Genomic DNA, 21,045 nt, shown 5'->3' on the forward strand with positions numbered 1-21,045 from the left:
GTGTGTGGAGCTCACTACTGCCCCACTAGTGTGTGGAGCTCACTACTGCCCCAATAGTGTGTGGAGCTCACTACTGCCCCACTAGTGGATGGAGCTCACTACTGCCCCACTAGTGTGTGGAGTCAGTTCACTACTGCCCCACTAGTGTGTGGAGCTCACTACTGCCCCACTAAGTAGTGTGGAGTCTCCACTGACTGCCCCACTAGTATGTGGAGCTCACTACTGCCCCCACTAGTGTACTGCCCCACTGTATGTGGAGCTCACTACTGCCCCACTAGTGTGTGGAGCTCACTACTGCCCCAATAGTGTGTGGAGCTCACTACTGCCCCACTAGTATGTGGAGCTCACTACTGCCCCACTAGTATGTGGAGCTCACTACTGCCCCACTAGTGTGTGGAGCTCACTACTGCCCCACTAGTGTGTGGAGTCCGTTCACTACTGACCCCACAAGTGTGTGGAGCTCACTACTGCCCCACTAGTGTGTGGAGCTCTACTGCCCCACTAGTGTGTGGAACTCACTACTGCCCCCCACTAGTGTGTGGAACTCACTACTGCCCCAACTACTGTGTGAACACTACTGCCCCACTAGTGTGTGGAACTCACTACTGCCCCACTATGTGTGCTCACTACTGCCCCACTAGTGTCACTACTGCCCCACCAGTGTGTGCTCACTACTGCCACACTAGTATGTGGAGCTCACTACTGCCCCACTAGTATGTGGAGCTCACTACTGCCCCACTAGTGTGTGGAGCTCACTACTGCCCCACTAGTGTGTGGAGCTCACTACTGCCCCACTAGTGTGTGGTGTCTGTTCACTACTGCCCCAATAGTGTGTGGAGTCTGTTCACTACTGCCCCACTAGTGTTGTGCTCACTACTGCCCCACTAGTGTGTGGAGTTGGTTCTCACTACTGCCCCACTAGTATGTGGAGTCTCACTACTGCCCCACTAGTGTGTGGAGCTCACTACTGCCCCACTAGTGTGTGGAGCTCACTACTGCCCCACTAGTGTGTGGAGCTCACTACTGCCCCACTAGTGTGTGGAGCTCACTACTGCCCCACTAGTGTGTGCTCACTACTGCCCCACTAGTGTGTGGAGCTCACTACTGCCCCACTAGTGTGTGGAGCTCACTACTGCCCCACTAGTGTGTGGAGCTCACTACTGCCCCACTAGTGTGTGGAGCTCACTACTGCCCCACTAGTATGTGGAGCTCACTACTGCCCCACTAGTGTGTGGAGCTCACTACTGCCCCACTAGTATGTGGAGCTCACTACTGCCCCACTAGTGTGTGGAGCTCACTACTGCCCCACTAGTGTGTGCTCACTACTGCCCCAATAGTGTGTGGAGCTCACTATTGCTCCTGTGTTTGTGTGACACTCGGCCACTATTGCCCCTCGTGTGTGGAGCTCCCTCACGACTGCCCCTCACACAAGTGGGGGAAAGGTGGGTGTATGGAACGAGCTGCCGGAGGAGGTAGTTGAGGCTGGGACTATCCCAACGTTTAAGAAACAGTTATAGACAGGTACATGGATAGGACAGGACAGGTTTGGGGGGATATGGACCAAACGCGGGCAGGTGGGACTAGTGTAACTGGGACATGTTGGACCGGAGTGGGCAAGTTGGGCCGAAGGGCCTGTTTCCATGCTGTATCGCTCTACGACTCCAACTAAGGTCCTCCATCTGCCTAGATTAGTCAGGAGGGAATGTGTTCAAATACAGAACCTTGCCTTTATTCATAAGGCCTTAAGTTCGAGGAGCATAATTAGGCCATTTGGCCCACCTGGTCTACTCCACCATTCAATCGAGGCTGATCTATCTCTCATAGAAACATAGAAACATTGACAATAGGTGCAGGAGGAGGCCATTCAGCCCTTCGAGCCAGCACCGCCATTCATTGTGATCATGGCTGATCGTCCCCAATCAATAACCCGTGCCTGCCTTCTCCCCATATCCCTTGACTCCACCAGCCCCTAGAGCTCTATCTAACTCTCTCTTAAATCCATCCAGCGACTTGGCCTCCACTGCCCTCTGTGGCAGGGAATTCCACAAACTCGCAACTCTCTGGGTGAAAAAGTGTTTTTCTCACCTCAGTCTTAAATGGCCTTCCCTTTATTCTATGACTGTGTGTGCGGCCCCTGGTTCTGGACTCGCCCAACATTGGGAACCTTTTCCCTGCATCTAGCTTGTCCACAGTCCTTTTATAATTTTATATGTTTCTATAAGATCCCCCCCGACCCCTCATCCTTCTAAACTCCAGTGAATACAAGCCTAGTCTTTTCAATCTTTCCTCATATGACAGTCCCGCCATCCCAGGGATCAATCTCGTGAACCTACCCTGCACTGCCTCGATCACAAGGATGTCCTTCCGTGGTGGCCGATTGGGAAAGGGGGAGACGCAGCGAGACCTGGGTGTCATGGTACACCAGTCATTGAAGGTAGGCATGCAGGTGCAGCAGGCAGTAAAGAAAGCGAATGGTATGTTAGCTTTCATTGCAAAAGGATTTGAGTATAGGAGCAGAGAGGTTCTACTGCAGTTGTACAGGGTCTTGGTGAGACCACACCTGGAGTATTGCGTACAGTTTTGGTCTCCAAATCTGAGGAAGGACATTATTGCCATAGAGGGAGTGCAGAGAGGACGGTTCACCAGACTGATTCCTGGGATGTCAGGACTGTCTTATGAAGAAAGACTGGATAGACTTGGTTTATACTCTCTAGAATTTAGAAGATTGAGAGGGGATCTTATAGAAACTTACAAAATTCTTAAGGGGTTGGACAGGCTAGATGCAGGAAGATTGTTCCCGATGTTAGGGAAGTCCAGGACAAGGGGTCACAGCTTAAGGATAAAGGGGAAATCCTTTAAAACCGAGATGAGTAGAACTTTTTTCACACAGAGAGTGGTGAATCTCTGGAACTCTCTGCCACAGAGGGTAGTTGAGGCCAGTTCATTGGCTATATTTAAGAGGGAGTTAGATGTGGCCCTTGTGGCTAAGGGGATCAGGGGGTATGGAGAGAAGGCAGGTATGGGATACTGAGTTGGATGATCAGCCATGATCATATTGAATGGCGGTGCAGGCTCGAAGGGCCGAATGGCCTACTCCTGCACCTAATTTCTATGGTTCTATGTTTCTCCACCTCCGTCTGTGGCAAAGAATTCCACAGGGATCAATCTCGTGGACCACCTGCACTGGCTCATTCACAAGGATGTCCTCCTCATCTTGTTCAGTCCTGAAGGAATAAGTCCTTTTATTTCTGAGGCCCCAACCCCCCTCTGACACTCGAGAATCTGTCCTCTACTTTAAAATAATACCCAATCTTGTTTCTCCACCAGTGGAAACCACAGGCTCCTCTGGCTAAAGCATCCATCTCTTCCAGGAACGGCCGTGCTTTTGAATCCCGTGGTTTTGAGACTCATAAACACCCTCTCCGCACCACTCGACACAATCACACACAAGACACACACACACACACACATGCACACACGCAGCAAGGCTGAGGTGATGGAACAAGAAGAAGTGATCAGTCTGCAGGAGCGGACTGTCCAAGCCAAATCAAACCTCTCCCTTCTGAAGTAAACAACGTGTGGTTGGTATTTTTGGACAGACACACACCCGAATTAGTCTCCTTATTCACCGGCTGCTTGTGGTCAAAGCAAACGGAGAGAGAGAGAGAGACACACACACACACACTCCAACCTATTTATACTTGTAACACACGAGCAACAAACGCTAAATGCTCAGCGGGTCGGGCAGCGTCTCTGGAGAAAAGGAGCAGGTGACATTTCTGCAGGTGTACAGGGCCCCAGTGAGACCGCACCTGGAGTATTGTGTACAGTTTTGGCCCTGTTGGCCTTCATAACAAGAGGAGTTGAGTATAGAAACATAGAAAATAGGTGGAGGAGTAGGCCTAGTGTGAAGTTGCGGGGAGGTTTACAATGTTTCTTATTTAATGTCCCTTGTCCAGTCTGAAATAAAGTTGATCATTGGATATAAAAATCAGAAGATATATAATTGTGTGATGAGCCATGATCATATTGAATGGCGGTGCAGGCTCGAGGGGCCGAATGGCCTCTACTCCTGCACCTAAATTCTATGTTTCTATGTGTGTTATATGATTATATGCATTTATATCACATTCATGTAGGTGCGTTTATAAACATTTTATTCTTTAACAAGAATTAACAGAAGTATAAACTGACAGAATGATGAATACGGTCAGGCAAATGCCTCCGCTTGCCATGCGGTGAGAACGGAGAGGTTGAGAAGGAGTTTCTTCCCAGAGGCAATTCGGACTGTAAACGCCTATCTCACCAGGGACTAACTCTACAGAACGTTTTTCCTTCTATTATTTATTATGTAAAAGAATATGTGTGTTATGATTGTGTTTATAATTTGTTTGGTTGTTTTGTTGTTTGGCTTTTGCACAAAAGTCCGCGAGCATTGCCACTTTCATTTCACTGCACATCTCGTATGTGTATGTGACAAATAAACTTGACTTGACTTGACTTGATATCACACACACACAAACACTGTTCCCCTGCAATGTTGATTACACTGCGGGTCGGGTAGGTTCCAGTTACTACAACACTGCTTGTGAGCCATTTAAAAAGAAATGATTTAAAAAACATTAAAAGAGACAATTGCCAGAGTCAATTTTTATTCTTGACAAGAAGTGTAAACTGGCGGAATAGTAACATAGAACATAGAAATTAGGTGCAGGAGTAGGCCATTCGGCCCTTCGAGCCTGCACTTCATTCAATATGATCATGGCTGATCATCCAACTCAGTATCCCGTACCTGCCTTCTCTCCATACCCCCTGATCCCCTTAGCCACAAGGGCCACATCTCACTCCCTCTTAAATATAGCCAATGAACTGTGTGGCCTCAACTACCCTCTGTGGCAGAGAGTTCCAGAGATTCACCACTCTCTGGTGTGAAAAAAGTTCTTCTCATCTCGGTTTTAAAGGATTTCCCCCTTATCCTTAAGCTGTGACCCCTTGTCCTGGACTTCCCCAACATCGGGAACAATCTTCCTGCATCTAGCCTGTCCAACCCCTTAAGAATTTTGTAAGTTTCTATAAGACCCCCTCTCAAACTTCTAAATTCTAGAGAGTAAAAACCAAGTCTATCCAGTCTTTCTTCATAAGACAGTCCTGACATCCCAGGAATCAGTCTGGTGAACCGTGGTGAATGATGAATGTAGCCCTATATCGCACACACACACAAATTATTGCCCCTGCAATGTTGATTACACTGGGAGTCGGGTCGGGTCAGGTTACTAAAATGGCCGGGGGACGATGCTCAACTACTCAAAAGCCCATCTGCGAACTACAAGGAAGATCTTTTGTCCGGTCGCGGTCTCACTCCCCAAGAGGGCGGGGGACTCAAAAGAGGAAGGTTCACCATGAGAACGGTGATGGTTCGCGGGGTGGAACAAGAGGCGGCGGAAATAGGGCCTGGAGGTGGCGTGAGGGTGGGGGGGGGGGGGGGGGAGAGGGGAGGGGAAGGAGGAGGAGAGGAAGGAGGCCGGGAGGAGGCGGAGGAGGAGGGGAGAGGGAGGAGAGGAGGGGGAAGAGAGGATGAGGAGGGGGGGAGGAAGGGAGGAGGAGAGGGGAAAGAGAAGGGAGAGAGAAGAGGGGAAGAGAGGGAGGAGGGAGGAGAGAGGGAGGGAAGAGAGAGGAGAGGGGGAGAGAAGAGAGGAGAGAGGGAAGGGGAGAGAGGAGAGGGAGAGAGGGAAGGGGGGAGAGAGAGGGAGAGAGAGGAGGAGAGGGAGGAGGGAGGAGGAGAAGAGGAGAGGGAGAAGGGAAGGGGGGAGGAAGAGGAGAGGAGAAGATAGAGGGGAGAGGAGAGGAGAGGAGAGTGAGAGAGGAGAGGAGGGGAGAGGGGAGGAGAGGGAGAGAGGGAGGAGCAGGGAGCGGAGGAGGGAGGAGGGAGGGAGGGATAAAGAAGAGGAGGGAGGGAGGAGGAGAGGGGGGGGAGGGGGAGAGGGAGAGGGAGGAGAGAGGAGGGGAGAAGGAGGAGGGGAGAGGGAGGAGAGAGGGGGACGAGAGAGAGAGAGGAGAGGAGAGGAGGAGGAGGGGAGAGGGAGGAAGAGGGAAACAGAGGGAGAGGGTTAGGGGAGGAGAGAGAGGGGAGAAAGGGGGAGAGAGGATAGGGGGGGGGAGAGAGAATAGAGAGAGAAGGAGGGGAGAGAGAGGGGAGGAGAAGAAGGGAGGAGATAAGGGAGGGACTTGTGGACTATGGAAGAGGGCGGAGAGGGAGGGAGGGAGAAGGAAATGAAGAGGGGAGGAGAGGGAAAGGGAGGAGAGAAGGAGGGGGGGGAGGAGAGGGGAGAGAGAGGAGGGGAGGGAGAGAGGGCAGGATGAGGAGAGGAGGAGGGAGGGAGAGAGGGGGGAAAAGGGAGGGGAAGAGAGAGGGGGAGGGAAGAGAGGAGGAGGGAGAGGGAACCGAGGGAGGAAGGTGAGAGGAGGGGGAGGAGAGGGAGGGGAGAGGGAGGAGACGGAGGAGAGGGGAGGGAGAGGAGGGAGAGAAGGAGAAGGAGGAAGAGAGAAGAGAGGAAGGAGAGAGAGAGAGAGGAGGGGGGGAGGGGGAGACTAGGGAAGGGGGGAGGGGAGGGGAGAGAGGAGAGGGGAGAGGGAGGAGGGGGAGAAGGGGAGAGGGGAGGAGGAGGAGAGAGGGAGGGAGGAGAGGGGAAGGAGGGAGGGGAGGAGAGAGGGAGGAGGGGAGGAGGAGAGGAGAGGGGAGGGAGGGAGAGAGAGAGGAGAGGGGAGAGAGGAGGGGATGAGGAGAGTGAGGGAGAGAGGGGGGAGAGGGAGAGGAGAGAGGGGGAGAGGGAGAGAGAGAAGGAAGGGGGGAGGAGAGGAGAGATGGAGAGGAGAGGAGAGGGAGAGGGAGGGGAGAGGGAAGAGGGGAGGAGGGAAAGAAAACATGAGGAGGAGGAGGGGAGAGGGAGAGGGGAGAGGGGAGGAGGGAGGAAGGGAGAGGAGAGAGAGGAGAGGGAGGAGAAGAGGGGAGAGGGGGGGAGAGAGAGGGGAAGGATAGAGGGAGGGAGAGGAGGGGGGAGGAAGGAGGGCGGGAGAGGAGAGGAGAGGAGCGAGAGAAGAGAAAAGGAGAGGAGAGGAGAGGGGAGCTCTCAGGAGGGAGGGGAGGGGGGAGAGGAGAGAGGAAGGGGTAGGAGAGGAAGGAGGAGAGGGGAGGAGGGAAAGGAGAGGGGAGGGTGGGGATAGAGAGAGGGGGAGGGAGAGGAGGGGAAAGAGAGGGAGAGAGGAGAGGGGGGAGGATTGAGAGAGGGGAGAGGAGGGAGGGAGAGAGAGGGGAGGGGGGAGGGGAGGGGAGGAGGAAGGAGAGAGAGGAGAGGAGGAGGGAGAGGAGGGAGGGAGGGGGGAAGAGGGGAGAGGAGAGAGGGAGGAAAAGAGAGGAGAGGAGGGAGAGAGGGGGGGGGAGGGGGAGGGGAGGGGGGAGAAGAGAGGAGAGAGGAATGAAGAGGGGAGGAGAGGAAAAATGAGGGGAGGAGAGGAGAGGAATTAAGATGGGAGGAGAGAGGGGAGGAGAGGAGAGGAGGAGAGAGAGAGGAGAGGAGAGGAGAGGAGAGGAGAGGAGAGGAGAGGAGGGAGAGGGGAGGAGAGGAGAGGAGAGGGGGAAGGAGGAAAGAAGGAGGAGGGAAAGAGAGGACTCGAAGAAGGAAGGGAGAGAGGGAAGGAGAGGGAGAGAGAGGGGAAGGGGAAAAGGGAGAGGAAAGTTAGAGAGGGAGGAAAGGAGGATAGGGAGCAGGGAAGGGAGGAGGACGAGGGGAGGAGGAGGGAAAGGGTGAAGGGAAAGGGAAGGAGAGATGGTTCTGACCGTGGAGGGGATAGGAGGGGGAGAGGGGAAGGAGAAGGGGAAGAGAGAGGAGAGAACACAGGGGGAGAAGAAGAGGAGGGAGGAGGAGATGGGAGGGGGAGGGGGATGGGAGCTGAGAAAGAAGGAGAGGGGGAGGAAAGGAGAGGAGGGGAAAAGGAGGGAGGGGATGAGGCTCAGGGGGAATGTGAGAGGGGACTGAGGGAGATGGGAGGAAAAGAGAGGGGAGAGGAGGGGGGAGAGGAGAGAAGGGGGGGTGGGGGGGGGGTCTGAGGGAGAGGGAAGGGGAGAGGAGGGGTAGGGGGGGGGGGGGGGACCAGAGGAGAGGGTAAGAGGGAGGAAGAGGGAGGGGGAGGGGGGAGGAGAAAGAGAAGGAGAGGGGGAGAGAGTGGGGGAAAGAAGGAGAGGAAGGAGGGGAAGAGGGAGAGGGAGAGAAGGGAGAGGGGAGGCGGAGAGAGGAGAGGAAAAGGGAAGGAGGGGAGAGGAGAGGTGGAGGGAGGGAGGGGAGGAGGAGAAGGGAGGGAGAGGGGGAGAGAAAGAGAAGGAGAGGAGGAGGAGGAGGGGAGAGGGAAATGAGGAGGGGAGGAGAGGAGAAGGAGAGGAGAGAGAGAGAGGGGGAGGGGAGGGGGAGAGAGGAGGGAGAGAGGGGAGGAGAGAAATGGAGGAGGGGGGGAGGAGAGAGAGAGGGAAGGGAAGGGGACGAGGGGAAGGAGGGAGGGAGAGGAGAGGAGCAGGGACTGGATGGAGGGGGGAGGAGAGAAGGGAGGGGAGAGGGTCGAGAGAGGAAGGGTGGAGGAGGGAGGAGGATAGAAGAGGAGAAAAAGAGGGGAGGAGGAAGGGAAGAGAGAAGCGAAGGAGGGGAAGGAGAGAGGGAAGGGGGAGGAATGAGGGGAGAGGAGAGGAGATTGTGAGAAGAGAGAGAGGAAGAGAGGGAGGGGGAGGGGAGGAATGGAAGGGAGAGGGGAGGAGATGGGAGGAGAGAGAGAGGGGAGTGAAGGAAAGAGGGGAAGAGAGGAAGGGGGAGAGGAAGGGGGGGAGGGGGGTGGAGGTAAGAAGTGGAGGAGGGGGAGAGGAGAGAGAAGAGAGGAGGGGGGAGAGAGGAGGAGAGAGGGGAAGAGGACAGAGAGGGGGAGAGGGAGGGGGGGGACGGAGGAGAGAAGGGAAGGAGAGCCCCTTGGGATGGGAAGGGAGGGAGAGGGAGGGGGGGAGAGGGAGGAGAGAGGGAGAGGAGAGTCCAGGAACCTGAGGGGAGGAGAAGGAGAGAGAGAGGGAGATAAGGCAGACAGGGAAGGGGAGGAGAGAAGGGGGGGGAGAGAGGGGAGGAGAGGAGGGAGGGGGGAAGGGAGAGGAGACGAGAGGGGGAGGGGAGGAGGGTAAGGAGGAGAAGAGAGAAGGGAAGAGGAGAGGGAGGAGGAGAGAAGTGAGGGAGAGGGGAAAGAACGGAGAGGAGAGAGAGGAGAGGGGGAGAGTAGAGGAGAGAGGGAGAGGAGGAGAGAGAGGGAGAGGGGAGAGGAAGAGAGGAGAGGGAGGGGGAGGAAGGGACGAGGGGAAGGAGAGAAGGAGAATTGAGGAGTGGGAGGAGAGAAGGAGAGAGGGGAGGGAGAGAGAGGGGTGGAGAGGAGAAAGGAGGGAAGAGGGGAGAGGGGGAGAAGAAAGGGGAGGAGAGGGGGGGAGAGGGAGGAGAGAGGGAGAGGAGAAGGAGAGGGGAGGAGACTTGAGGAGGGAGTGGAGAGAGGGGAGGGGAGAGGGAGGAAAAGAGAGGAAAGGGGGGAGAGGAGGGGGAAGGGAGAGAGAGAGGGAAAGGAGGGAGAGAGGAGAGGGAGGAAAAGAGGAGAGGAGGGGAGAGGGAGAAGACGGAGGGAAGAGAGAAGGAGGGAAAGAAGGGGAGAGACGGGAGAGGGGAAGGAGGGGAAAGAGAGAAGGGATTGGGGAGAGGGTGGAAGGGAAGATAAGAGGAGAGGGGGAGGAGAGGAGAGGAGAGGAGAGGGAGGAAATTAGGGGAGGAGAGGAGAGGGACAGAGAGAGGGAGATGAGGGAGAGAGGAGGAGAGAGGGAGAGAGAGAGGGGAAGGAGGAGAGGAGGGGGGAGAGGAGAGGGGAGGAGAGGAGAGGAGAGGGGAGGAGAGGAGAGGGGAGGAGAGGGGGAGGAGAGGAAGAGAGGGTGGTGAACATACCTGCTGCTGGAAGCAAGGTGGAAGGTCTATGCGAGCCACTCCCCCCACCACCTCTCCCCTCGGGAGGATGGTGAAGACCAGGATCCTGAGTCGAGGTGACATCGATGGGGAGAGAGTTAGGGTGAGAGGGAACAAGCCTGAGGGGGGGAGGGGGAGAGAGAGAGAGAGGGAGAGAGGGGGAGGGATCGAGGGGAGACGGAGACGGAGAGGTGGAGAGGGAGGGGAGGAGAGGAAAGGGGAGGAGAGGGGAAAAAGAGAGGAGAGAGGAGAGAGGGGGAAAAATGAGTGGAAGAGGAGAGGGTAGGAGGAAATAAGAGGGGAGGGATGGAAGGTAAGAAAGATGGAAGGGAGGGGAAAGAGGTGGAAAGGAGGGGGCGAGGAGAGGAGAAGAGAGAAGTGGTGAGGAGGGGGGGGAAGCCACAGGGACTCTGAGCATGTTGGGGATCGTGGACGGGAGGGATTGAACACGGAGCAGCAACATACCTCCTCCCCACCTGTGCCGCAAGCGCATCGGTGAGAAAATACTTGAATCCTGCCGGCGCACTCTACAACACCGAGAATTTGGCCGACAAGCTGGCCTTCCACATGAGGGCCAACGCCCAGAACCACTGGATGGTTGGCAACTACACCCCACACCCACACCCTGGCTGCCCACCGAACAATGTCCCAAGGGGTGTTTTAGTTATGGGAGTCCACCTGGGCAAGCAGCTGTTGAAACAGTCGGTGCTGTGTGAGCAACCACCGGGTGCTCATGAATGTGGATCGGCTCCACCACTCCCGACTGTCTGCGGCATCGCCTTTGTCAATAAATGAACGGCACCAGATGCCCAGACTACAGGCGGCTTGTTTTCCATTTAAAGACGGACTTCTTCGAATCTTGGCGCTGTGGCGGTGCATTAAGCCTAAAGTTGTGGGGCGCAACTTGTTCTTATTCGATCTCCGTTTTGTGCACGTGCGAGTGTATGGAATTCGTCGAATGGGAGGGTGGGACATCGTGAAGGTTGCAGAATCTACCAGCCCTCCTTTAGCGCAGTTTCAGCTGCCATCCCAGGCAGCAAGCGCTTCCCCCAACCCCCCACCCTGCCCAGCACCTTTCCTCTCTTCCCACCAATCCCACGCCCTCCACTTTCTCCCTCTCTCCTCCTCTACTCCACTCTCCATCCACCCAATCTTCACCCATCCCCCCCCCCCCACCCGCCACATCCCCTCTCCCCCGCCCCCCCTCAACCCTCCCCCCACTTCCATCCTTCAGACCCACCTGCCCTCGCCGCACCCCTCCACTAACGCCCTTACTCGTGCCCAGTCCTCCACTCCCCATCAACCCATATACCACCTCCCTTCTACCGCCCCCCCGAAACGCCACCTCCATGTGCTCATGCACCACTCAGCTTCCCTCCCTGTCCCCTCAACCTAACTGCTCCTATCCTAAACCTACACCTCCCCCTCACCTGTCCCTGCCGCCAAGACCCCCCACCTGTCTAGCTGCCCCCACCACGGGTCCCTCCTCCACCCCTCTCGCCCGACCCCGGTCACCTTCCAGCAATCTACACGGCCCACCAACCTACTCTACCACCCAGTCCACACACCTCCACCCCTACCCACACATCCCCTCCTCACCCGCCCTTGTCCGCACCTCGCTCAGGTGCTCCCCCCACCTCACTTCCCTCCCTCCCCCTCACCTCAGTCCTCCATCCTCCCCCACCTCCCACCTCGGACCTACCCTCTCTTAACCCCCTCCCCTGGCTCGGTTTCCCCGTCCTCCCACCCACATTCCACCCCCCGCGCCCTCCCACCCCCCTCTCACCCCCACCAACCTCTCCCCCACCTCCCTCCACCCTCCTTCCCAACCTCTCTCCGCCCTCACTCTGTCAGCCACGTCGCTAGATTTTCTTCGACTCTGTAGATGCTGCCTCACCCGCTGAGTTCCTCCAGCTTTTTGTATACCTTGTAATCATGGCAAGCCTTATTAGGCTGACTGGTTTTGAACTAAACTACCCACTAGATAGCGGTCCTGACCTCCCGTGTAGGAAGGAACTGCAGACGCTGGTTTAAACCGAAGATAGACAAAAAAAAAGCTGGAGTAACAGCGGGTCAGGCAGCATCTCTGGCGAGACGGATCTGTCTGAAGAAGGGTCTCCCATCCCTTCTCTCCAGAGATGCTGCCTGTCCCGCTGAGTTAATACAGAATTTTGTGTCTATCTGTGGTCCTGGCTTACCATCTGACTCTTTGAAGACCAAAGTTTCTTCACTGGACTTTAACTTGCACTAAACAGCTTGCACTTGTCTCTCAGCTGCCTGGTTAGCTTGCAACCAAAAAGCTTCCGCTGAACCTCGGTAGACGTGGCAATGTCGGACTATCAGAGAGCACAGACTCAGGATTAAAGGACGTACGTTTAGAAAGGAGAGTAGGAGGAATTCACGAGATTCAAGAGAATTTATTGTCATGTGTCCCAGATAGGACAATGAAATTCTTGCTTTGCTTCAGCAAAACAGAATATAGTAGGCATGAATGCAGAACAGATCAGTGTGTCCATATACCATTGAATATATATATATACACACACATAAATAAGCAGATAAAGTGCAATAGGCTGTTAAAGTTCAGAGTTTTGTTTGAGTTGAGTTTAATAGTCTGATGACTGTGGGGGAAGGGGCTATTCCTGAACCTGGACGTTGCAGTCTTCAGGCTCCTGTACCTTCTACCTGAAGGCAGCGGAGAGATGAGTGAGTGGCCAGGATGGTGTGTGGGTCCTTGATGATGCTGCCAGCCTTTTTGAGGCAGCGACTGCGATAGATCCCCTCGATGGTGGGGAGATCAGAGCCGATGATGGACTGGGCAGTGGTCACAACTTTTTGTAGTCTTTTCCGCTCCTGGGCGCTCAAGTTGCCGAACCAAGCCACGATGCAACTGGTCAGCATGCTCTCTACTGTGCACCTGTAGATGTTCGAGAGAGTCCTCCTCAACATACCGACTCTCCGTAATCTTCTCAGGAAGTAGAGGCGCTGATGAGCTTTCTTTATAATTGCATCGGTGTTCTGGGACCAGGAGAGATCTTTAGTCTAATTTCTTAGGCTAGAGGGCTGGAGAATAGTCTACATCAGCACCATTGATGCAGGTTGCAGCAGGTGATCTGGGGACATGAGGGTAAAAGTCCAGAGTGTTTGATTGTCTTAAGTATCGAAACACAATGATAACATTCTTACTTGCAACAGCACAACAGGGCGGTAAGGTGTCAACTCTGCAATCTGGCCTCTGAGAATCACCTTTGCCAGAGACCCAGGTTCGATCCCGACTACGGGTGCTGTCTGTACTGAGTTTGCACGTCCTCCCTGTGACAGCGTGGGTTTTCTCCGGCTGTTCCCGATGTTGGGGAAGTCCAGAACAAGGGGTCACACAGTTTAAGGATAAGAGGGAAATCCTTTTGGACCGAGATGAGAAAAACATTTTTCACACAGAGAGTGGCGAATCTGTGGAATTCTCTGCCACAGAAGGTAGTTGATGCCACAGTTCATTGGCTATATTTAAGAGGGAGTTAGATGTGGCCCTTGTGGCTAAAGGGATCAGGGGGTATGGAGAGAAGGCAGGTACAGGTGATGAAGCCAAATTTTAGTTAAAAATATAAGAAGATATTAAATTGGCTTCTGGGCTAGCTTACAGCTTATATTTAGTGTCAAATTAGGCTTGCCTCAGGTTGCGGTGTGTGTGAGATAATAAATCCTATAACATTGTCTCCCAAGTGAGGAAGTGACAGAGAGGAAGAGAGATATCTTTGAAGTAAGATGCCATAAACCAAATGACCAATGTTTATGGGGAAGAGGCAATAAAGGAAGAGAGAAATAGCTAGTCACATCTTTGAAAACAAATGACCTATGTTTATGAGGGACCAAATGACAGAGGAAGCAGCGAAAAGAGCTAGGGTGATCTATTTGGAGATAAAATGACCTAAAGCAAATGGCCAATGTTTTTAGTATATCTTGTACCATGTAAACAAAAGGTTTGATGTAATGCATTCTGTGGAAACCTTTTCCTGTACCTCTGACCATGACTAATGTCTGTGGAATGTGCTAAGGGGACAAAAAAACCCTATTTAAGGCAATGTAATTCTGTTGTTCAGAGAAGGTGGCTGAGGACAGTCAAGTGTCTGTGTTGGTCACTTGACTGGAATTCTCACTCCCTTCCATCGGCCGATGTTAAGTAAAGTTTTGAACTGGTCGACCAAACAGTTTGTGTGGTGTCTGTTTATTAAGAAGCGAACCTGGTTTAGTAGTTATAAAAGTAGCTTTTTCACAGGCATCAGCCATGATCATATTGAATGCTGGTGCAGGCTCGAAGGGCCGAATGGCCTCTACTCCTGCACCTATTTTCTATGTTCCAGTTTCCTCCCACACTTCAAAGACGTGCAGGTTTGTAGGTTAATTGCCTTGGTTTACTTGGTATAAGTGTAAAATTGTCCCTAGCGTGTGTGGGGCAGTGTTAGTGTGCGGGGATCGATGGTCAGTGCAGACACGGTGGGCCGAAGGGCCTGTTTACACACTGTATCTCTAAACTAAACGGCACAGCTGCGCAGTTGCTGCCTCACCGTGCCAGAGACCACGGATCGATCCTGATCGTGGGCGCTGTCTGCACGGAGCTTACACGTTCTCCGTGATCTGCGTGGGTTTTCTCCGGGTGCTCCGGTTTCCTCCCGCACTTATAAGACGTGCGGGTTTGAAAAAGTTACTTTTCTTAACTACTAAACCAGGTTCGCTTCTTAGTAAACAGACACCACACAAACTGTTTGGTCGACCAGTTCAAAACTTTACTTAACATCGGCCGATGGAAGGGAGGGGAGAACTCCAGTCAAGTGACCAACACAGACACTTGACTGTGCTCAGCCACCTTCTCTGAACAACAGAATTACATTGCATTAAATAGGGTTTTTTTTTGTCCCCTTAGCACATTCCACGGGGTGGGAGATTGCGACCTTCACATGGTCCGCCCTGTTTCGACTAATGCAATCAACTCGACGTGCACAAACGGAAGATCAAATAGAACAAGTTGTCCAACTACTGCAGTTGTACAGGGTCTTGGTGAGACCACACCTGGAGTATTGCGTACAGTTTTGGTCTCCAAATCTGAGGAAGGACATTATTGCCATAGAGGGAGTGCAGAGACGGTTCACCAGACTGATTCCTGGGATGTCAGGACTGTCTTATGAAGAAAGACTGGATAGACTTGGTTTATACTCTCTAGAATTTAGAAGATTAAGAGGGGATCTTATAGAAACTTACAAAATTCTTAAGGGGTTGGACAGGCTAGATGCAGGAAGATTGTTCCCGATGTTGGGGAAGTCCAGGACAAGGGGTCACAGCTTAAGGATAAAGGGGAAATCCTTTAAAATCGAGATGAGAAGAACTTTTTTCACGCAGAGAGTGGTGAATCTCTGGAACTCTCTGCCACAGAGGGTAGTTGAGGCCACTTCATTGGCTATATTTAAAGAGGGAGTTAGATGTGGCCCTTGTGGCTAAGGGGATCAGGGGGTATGGAGAGAAGGCAGGTACGGGATACTGAGTTGGATGATCAGCCATGATCATATTGAATGGCGGTGCAGGCTCGAAGGGCCGAATGGCCTCTACTCCTGCACCTAATTTCTATGTTTCTATGTTTCTAACAACTTTAGGCTGTGCACGCCAAATGAAAGAAAAAGAAGCACATTCCACAGACATTAGTCATGGTCAGAGGTACAGGAAAAGGTTTCCACTGAATGCATCACATCAAAGGCAATTTGTTTACATGGTACAAGATATACTAAAAACATTGGCCATTTGGTTTAGGTCATTTTATCTCCAAAGAGATCACCCTAGCTCTTTCGCTGCTTCCTCTCTGTCACTTGGTCCCTCATAAACATAGGCCATTTGCTTTATGTCATCTTATCTTTCCATTTCCCTGGTTCCTCTCTCGTCACTTCGCCCCTCATAAACATTGGTCATTTGGTCCCTCATAAACATAGGCCAGCAAAGGTCTAGCAGAGACTGCACTTCCTGAGGGTGCTCAGGAAGAATAACATCACTCAGAGACTGCTGCTGTCCTTTTATCGGTGCTCCATTGAGAGCATCATAACATACTGTGTATGCGTGTGGTACACCAGCTGCACAGCGGCTCAGAGGAAAGCGCTCCAGAGGGCCATTGACAACGCCCAGAGGATTGTCGGCTGCCCTCTCCTTACCTTGGAGGACTTACACAGTTCCGGCTGCATCAAAAAATCCCAGAGTATTATAAAGGACATTTCCCACCCCGGACACTCCCTGTTTGAACTGTTGCCGTCAGTCAGATGGTACAGATCTACAAGGATAAGGACAAACAGACTTAAAAACAGTTTTTACCCCACTGTTATTAAAACACTAAATGTAGCCGCCAAGGAAACATAGAAACATAGAAATTAGGTGCAGGAGTAGGCCATTCGGCCCTTCGAGCCTGCACCGCCATTCAATATGATCATGGCTGATCATCCAACTCAGTATCCTGTTCCTGCCTTCTCTCCATACCCCCTGATCCCTTTAGCCACAAGGGCCACATCTAACTCCCTCTTAAATATAGCCAATGAACTGGCCTCAACTACCCGCAGGGGCGATACATACTAAGGGACTGTGGTACACTGTGAAATCGACAGAAGGATGGAGGGTTGGGTGTTTATGCGTGCTATTTTTATGATATTTATTTTAGTTGTTTATCTTTTAATATTTTATCTTGTATGTATCGTTAGCTTTTAAAATGGTGCACTGACTGGCTGACATTTTTTAATTTCGTTGTACATGGTTCATGTTACAATGACAATAAAGAAACTATTCTATTCCATTTGGTTTATGGCATCTTACTTCAAAGATGTGACTAGCTGTTTTCTCTCTTTCACTTCCTCACTTGGGAGACAATGTTATGGTATTTATTATCCCACACACTGCAACCTGAGGCAAGCCTAATTTGACACTAAATATAAGCTGTAAGCTAGCCCAGAAACCTATTTTAATTTTTTCTTATTTTTGTTACTTTATTCGACTTCATCAGGTTTGCCGGTTCATCGCCTTTGGTAAAAATTGTAAATTGTGTAGGATAGCGTTAGTGTGCGGGGATCGCTGGTCGGCGCGGACCCGGTGGTCCTGTTTCCCCGCTGCATCTCTGAACTAAACTAAACTAAACTTTGCTTCCAGTCAGAGAAAGTGCAGGGGGGGAAAAGTGCAGGGTAGATTGGAAGAATTCAAGATTCAAGAGAATTTATTGTCATGTGTCCCAGATAGGACAATTACACTTTTGCTTTGCTTCAGCGCAACAGAATATAGTAGGCATGAATGCAGAACAGATCAGTGTGTCCATATACCATTGAATAAATATATATACACACATTAATAAATAAACAGGTACACAGTGCATCTTTACCACTATGCAAATCATAATATACTTTCCAGATTAAAAAATATATAGGCGAAATTACAGCCAAATTTGTGAATTTGTATTTTTAAATAATTACAAATAATATGAACTTAATTTACCAAATTAAAGATAGCCCTAATAAAAAACAACTAGCAGAGGATGGTTTCGATCCATCGACCTCTGGGTTATGGGCCCAGCACGCTTCCGCTGCGCCACTCTGCTCATGTCGGAGTTGCGGTGGCGCAACGCTAAAGTAGCCGCGCGTCAGCGACCCCCCGATGATATCATTGGCCGCGTCACCATCGTCTTGCCGGTTGACGTCACTGGCGGAGCGACGCGACGATGCGGCGTTTCCTAGCAACCGGTTGGGCCTAGTGGTTTTAGGGGGAATGGAGAAGCCTGAGGGCCTTCTTCTGCCCCCCCCCCCTCCCTCACCTTGCCCCCAGCTCCTCTCCACCTTGTATCCATCTCCTCTCCTCCCCCCTCTACCTCTCCTCCCCCCTCTACCCCTGCTCCCTCTCCCCTCTACCCCCCCTCTCCTTGCCCCCATCTCCTATCCTCTCTACAAGATACAAGATACATTTAATACCTTGTATCAATCTTCTCCCCCTCCTTCACCTTGTCCCCATCTCCTCTCCACCTTGCCCCCCATCTCCCCCCCCTTCACCTTGCCCCATCTCCTATACCATCCACCTTGTCTCAATTTTCTCTCCTCCCTCACCTTGCCCCCATCTCTCCTATATCAATCTTCTCCTTGTATCAATCTTCTCTCCCTCTCCACCCTGCCCCCATCTCCCTCTCACCCCCCTCAACTTGCCCATCTCTCCCCCCTCTCACCTTGTCCCCCCCCCCATCTCCTCTCCTCTTCAACTTGCCCCCCCCCATCTCCTATTCTCTCTACCTTAGTCTCCATCCCCTCTCCCTCACCTTGCCCTCCTCTCATCTCTCCTCACCTTGTCGCATTCTCTCCTCTCCCCCTTGTCCCATCTTATATCCCCCCTAACCTTGTCCCCATCTCCTTTCCCCTCCCTCACATGGGCCCATATCTCCTATTCTCTCGACCTTAGTCTCCATCCCCTCTCCCTCACCTTGTCCTCCTCTCAGAATTCCTCAGATTTGTCGCCTTCTCTAAAATCTCCCCCTGGTCTCCATTTCTCCTCTCCCCTCCCTTCCACCTTGTCCCCATCTTTTCTCCCCTCCCTCACCTTGCCCCATCTCCTATTATCTCTACCTTAGTCTCCATCCCCTCTCCCCTTTGTCCCCATCCCCTCCCTCACCTTGTTCTCCTCATCTCTCCTCACCTTGTCTCCTTCTCTCCTCTCCCCCTTGTCCCCATCTTATCTCCCCCCTCACCTTGTCTCCATCTCCACTCCCCCTCTCCATCTTCTCATCTTGTTTCCCCTTTGCTCTCCCTCCCACTTCTTCCCTCCTCTCCCCGCGCCCCTTCTTCCCTCCACACAGTCTCGTCTTCTCTCTTCGAGCAGTCTGTAGAAGGGTTTCGGCCCGAAACGTCGCCGATTTCCTTCGCTCCATAGATGCTGCTTCACCCGCTGAGTTTCTCCGGCAATTTTGTGTATCCTCGTCTTCTCTCCTCTTCAACATGGTCCCCTCCCCTCTAACTTGTTCCCCTTTCCCCCCCACTTGAGTGTGCCCCCCTCTCCCGCTTGCTCCCTTCTTTCCCTCCCCATCGTTCCACCCCTTTCGCCTTGTTCCCTGTTCTCTACCCCCCCCCACACACACACACAATTCCTCTCTTCTCTCCCCTGCCACTTGTTCCTCTCACCTCTTCCAATTTATTTCCTCTGGACCTCCCCCACATATCTCTCCCCCCCACTTCTCTCAGGGGAGCTCCCACTAATTCCCCTCTCTCCGACACCCACCGCTCCTTTCCCAAAATTCAGCATCGCCCAACCATCTCTGATCCTCTGAAAGAGGGGACCAAGGGTGTGCTGTGTTAGTTTTATTTATGTCGGAAGGAACTGCTGTCGGTAGGAAAGATGCTGGTTTAAACTGAAGATAATCACAAAAAGCCATTGGCATGTCGGCCTTTATAACAAGATTCGTCGAGTATAGGAGCAAAGAGGTCCTTCTGCAGTTGTACTGAGACCTAGTGAGACCACACCCGGAGTATTGTGTGTGCGGTTTTGGTCCCCTAATTTGAGGAAGGACATTCTTGCTATTGAGGGAGTGCAGCGTAGGTTTACAAGGTTAATTCTCGGGATGGCGGGACTGTCATATGCTCAGAGAATGGAGCGGCTGGGCTTGTACACTCTGGAGTTTAGAAGGATGAGAGGATATCTTATTGAAACATATAAGATTGTTAAAGATTTGCTCGTATGGACACTGCAACCTGAGAGATTCCTGCACTTATACACACACATGGCAGCTTAAAAACAAAAGAAACATTTTGAACTGCATGCAGAATGAAGGGGGAGGGGGGGAACGGAGGGTTTGAGCTGCACGTGACAATAAACTAAAAGCTATACCCTTAATCCTAAATCGGGTAGATACACAGAATCTCTTGCCCAGAGTGGGGGAATCGAGGACCAGGTGACATAGGTGCAAGGTGAAGGGGGGAAAAGATTGAATAGGAATCTGAACGAGCTGCCAGAGGAGGCAGTTGAGGCTGGGACTATCCCCAATGTTTAACAGTTAGGTACATGGATAAGACAGGTTTGGAGGGATATGGACCAAACGCAGGCAGGTGGGACTAGCGTAGCTGGGACATGTTGGCTGTTGTGGGTGAGTTGGGCCGAAGGGCCTGTTTCCACGCTGTATTACTCCATATCTATACCCTGTGGACGGCTCGATTGTAACCATGTAGTCTTTCACTGACTGGACGGGGTGGGAGATTACAATCTTCACGTGGTCCGCCCTGTTTCGACGAATGCAATCAACCCGGCGTGCACAATCAAATAAGATCAAACAGAACAAGTTGTCCTACAACTTTAGGCTGTGCACGCCACAGGCAAGACTGGCTGGATAGCACACCACAAAAGAAGCTTTTCACTGTACCTCAGTACACTCGAGCATAAACTGAGTTATACCCTTTAGCCTCTGAAGAAGGGTCTCGGCCCGAAACGTCATCTATTCCTTCGCTCCATAGATGCTGCCTCACCCGCTGAGTTTCTCCAGCATTTTTGTCTACCTTCGATTTCTCCAGCATCTGCAGTTCCTTCTTAACCCTTTATCTTCTGGTTCAGTTTAGTTCATTGGCACGTGTACCGAGGTACAGTGAAAAGCTTTTTTGTTGCGTGCTATCCAGTCAGCGGGTAGACTACAGATGATTACAATCGAGCCGTCCACAGTGTGCAGGTATAGGATACAACATATAATGCAAGATGTAACACTGAAATCTGATACAATCCAATTGAAGATATCTCAAGGGTCACCAATGAGGTAGATGGGAGGTCTGGACCGCTCCCTAGTTGGTGAGAGGACGGTTCAGTTGCCTGATAACAGCCGGGAAGAAACTGTATCTGAATCTGGAGGTGTGTGTGTGCGTTTGTTTTCACACTTCTGTGCCTCTTGCCCGATGGGAGAGGGGAGAAGAGGGAGTGACCAGGTCCTCGATGATGCTGCTGGCCTTGCCGAGGCAGCGCGAGGTGTAGATGGAGTCGACGGAAGGGAGGTTGG

This window comes from Leucoraja erinacea, unplaced genomic scaffold (genome assembly GCF_028641065.1).
Source record: "Leucoraja erinacea ecotype New England unplaced genomic scaffold, Leri_hhj_1 Leri_231S, whole genome shotgun sequence".
Classification (NCBI taxonomy): Eukaryota; Metazoa; Chordata; class Chondrichthyes; order Rajiformes; family Rajidae; genus Leucoraja; species Leucoraja erinaceus.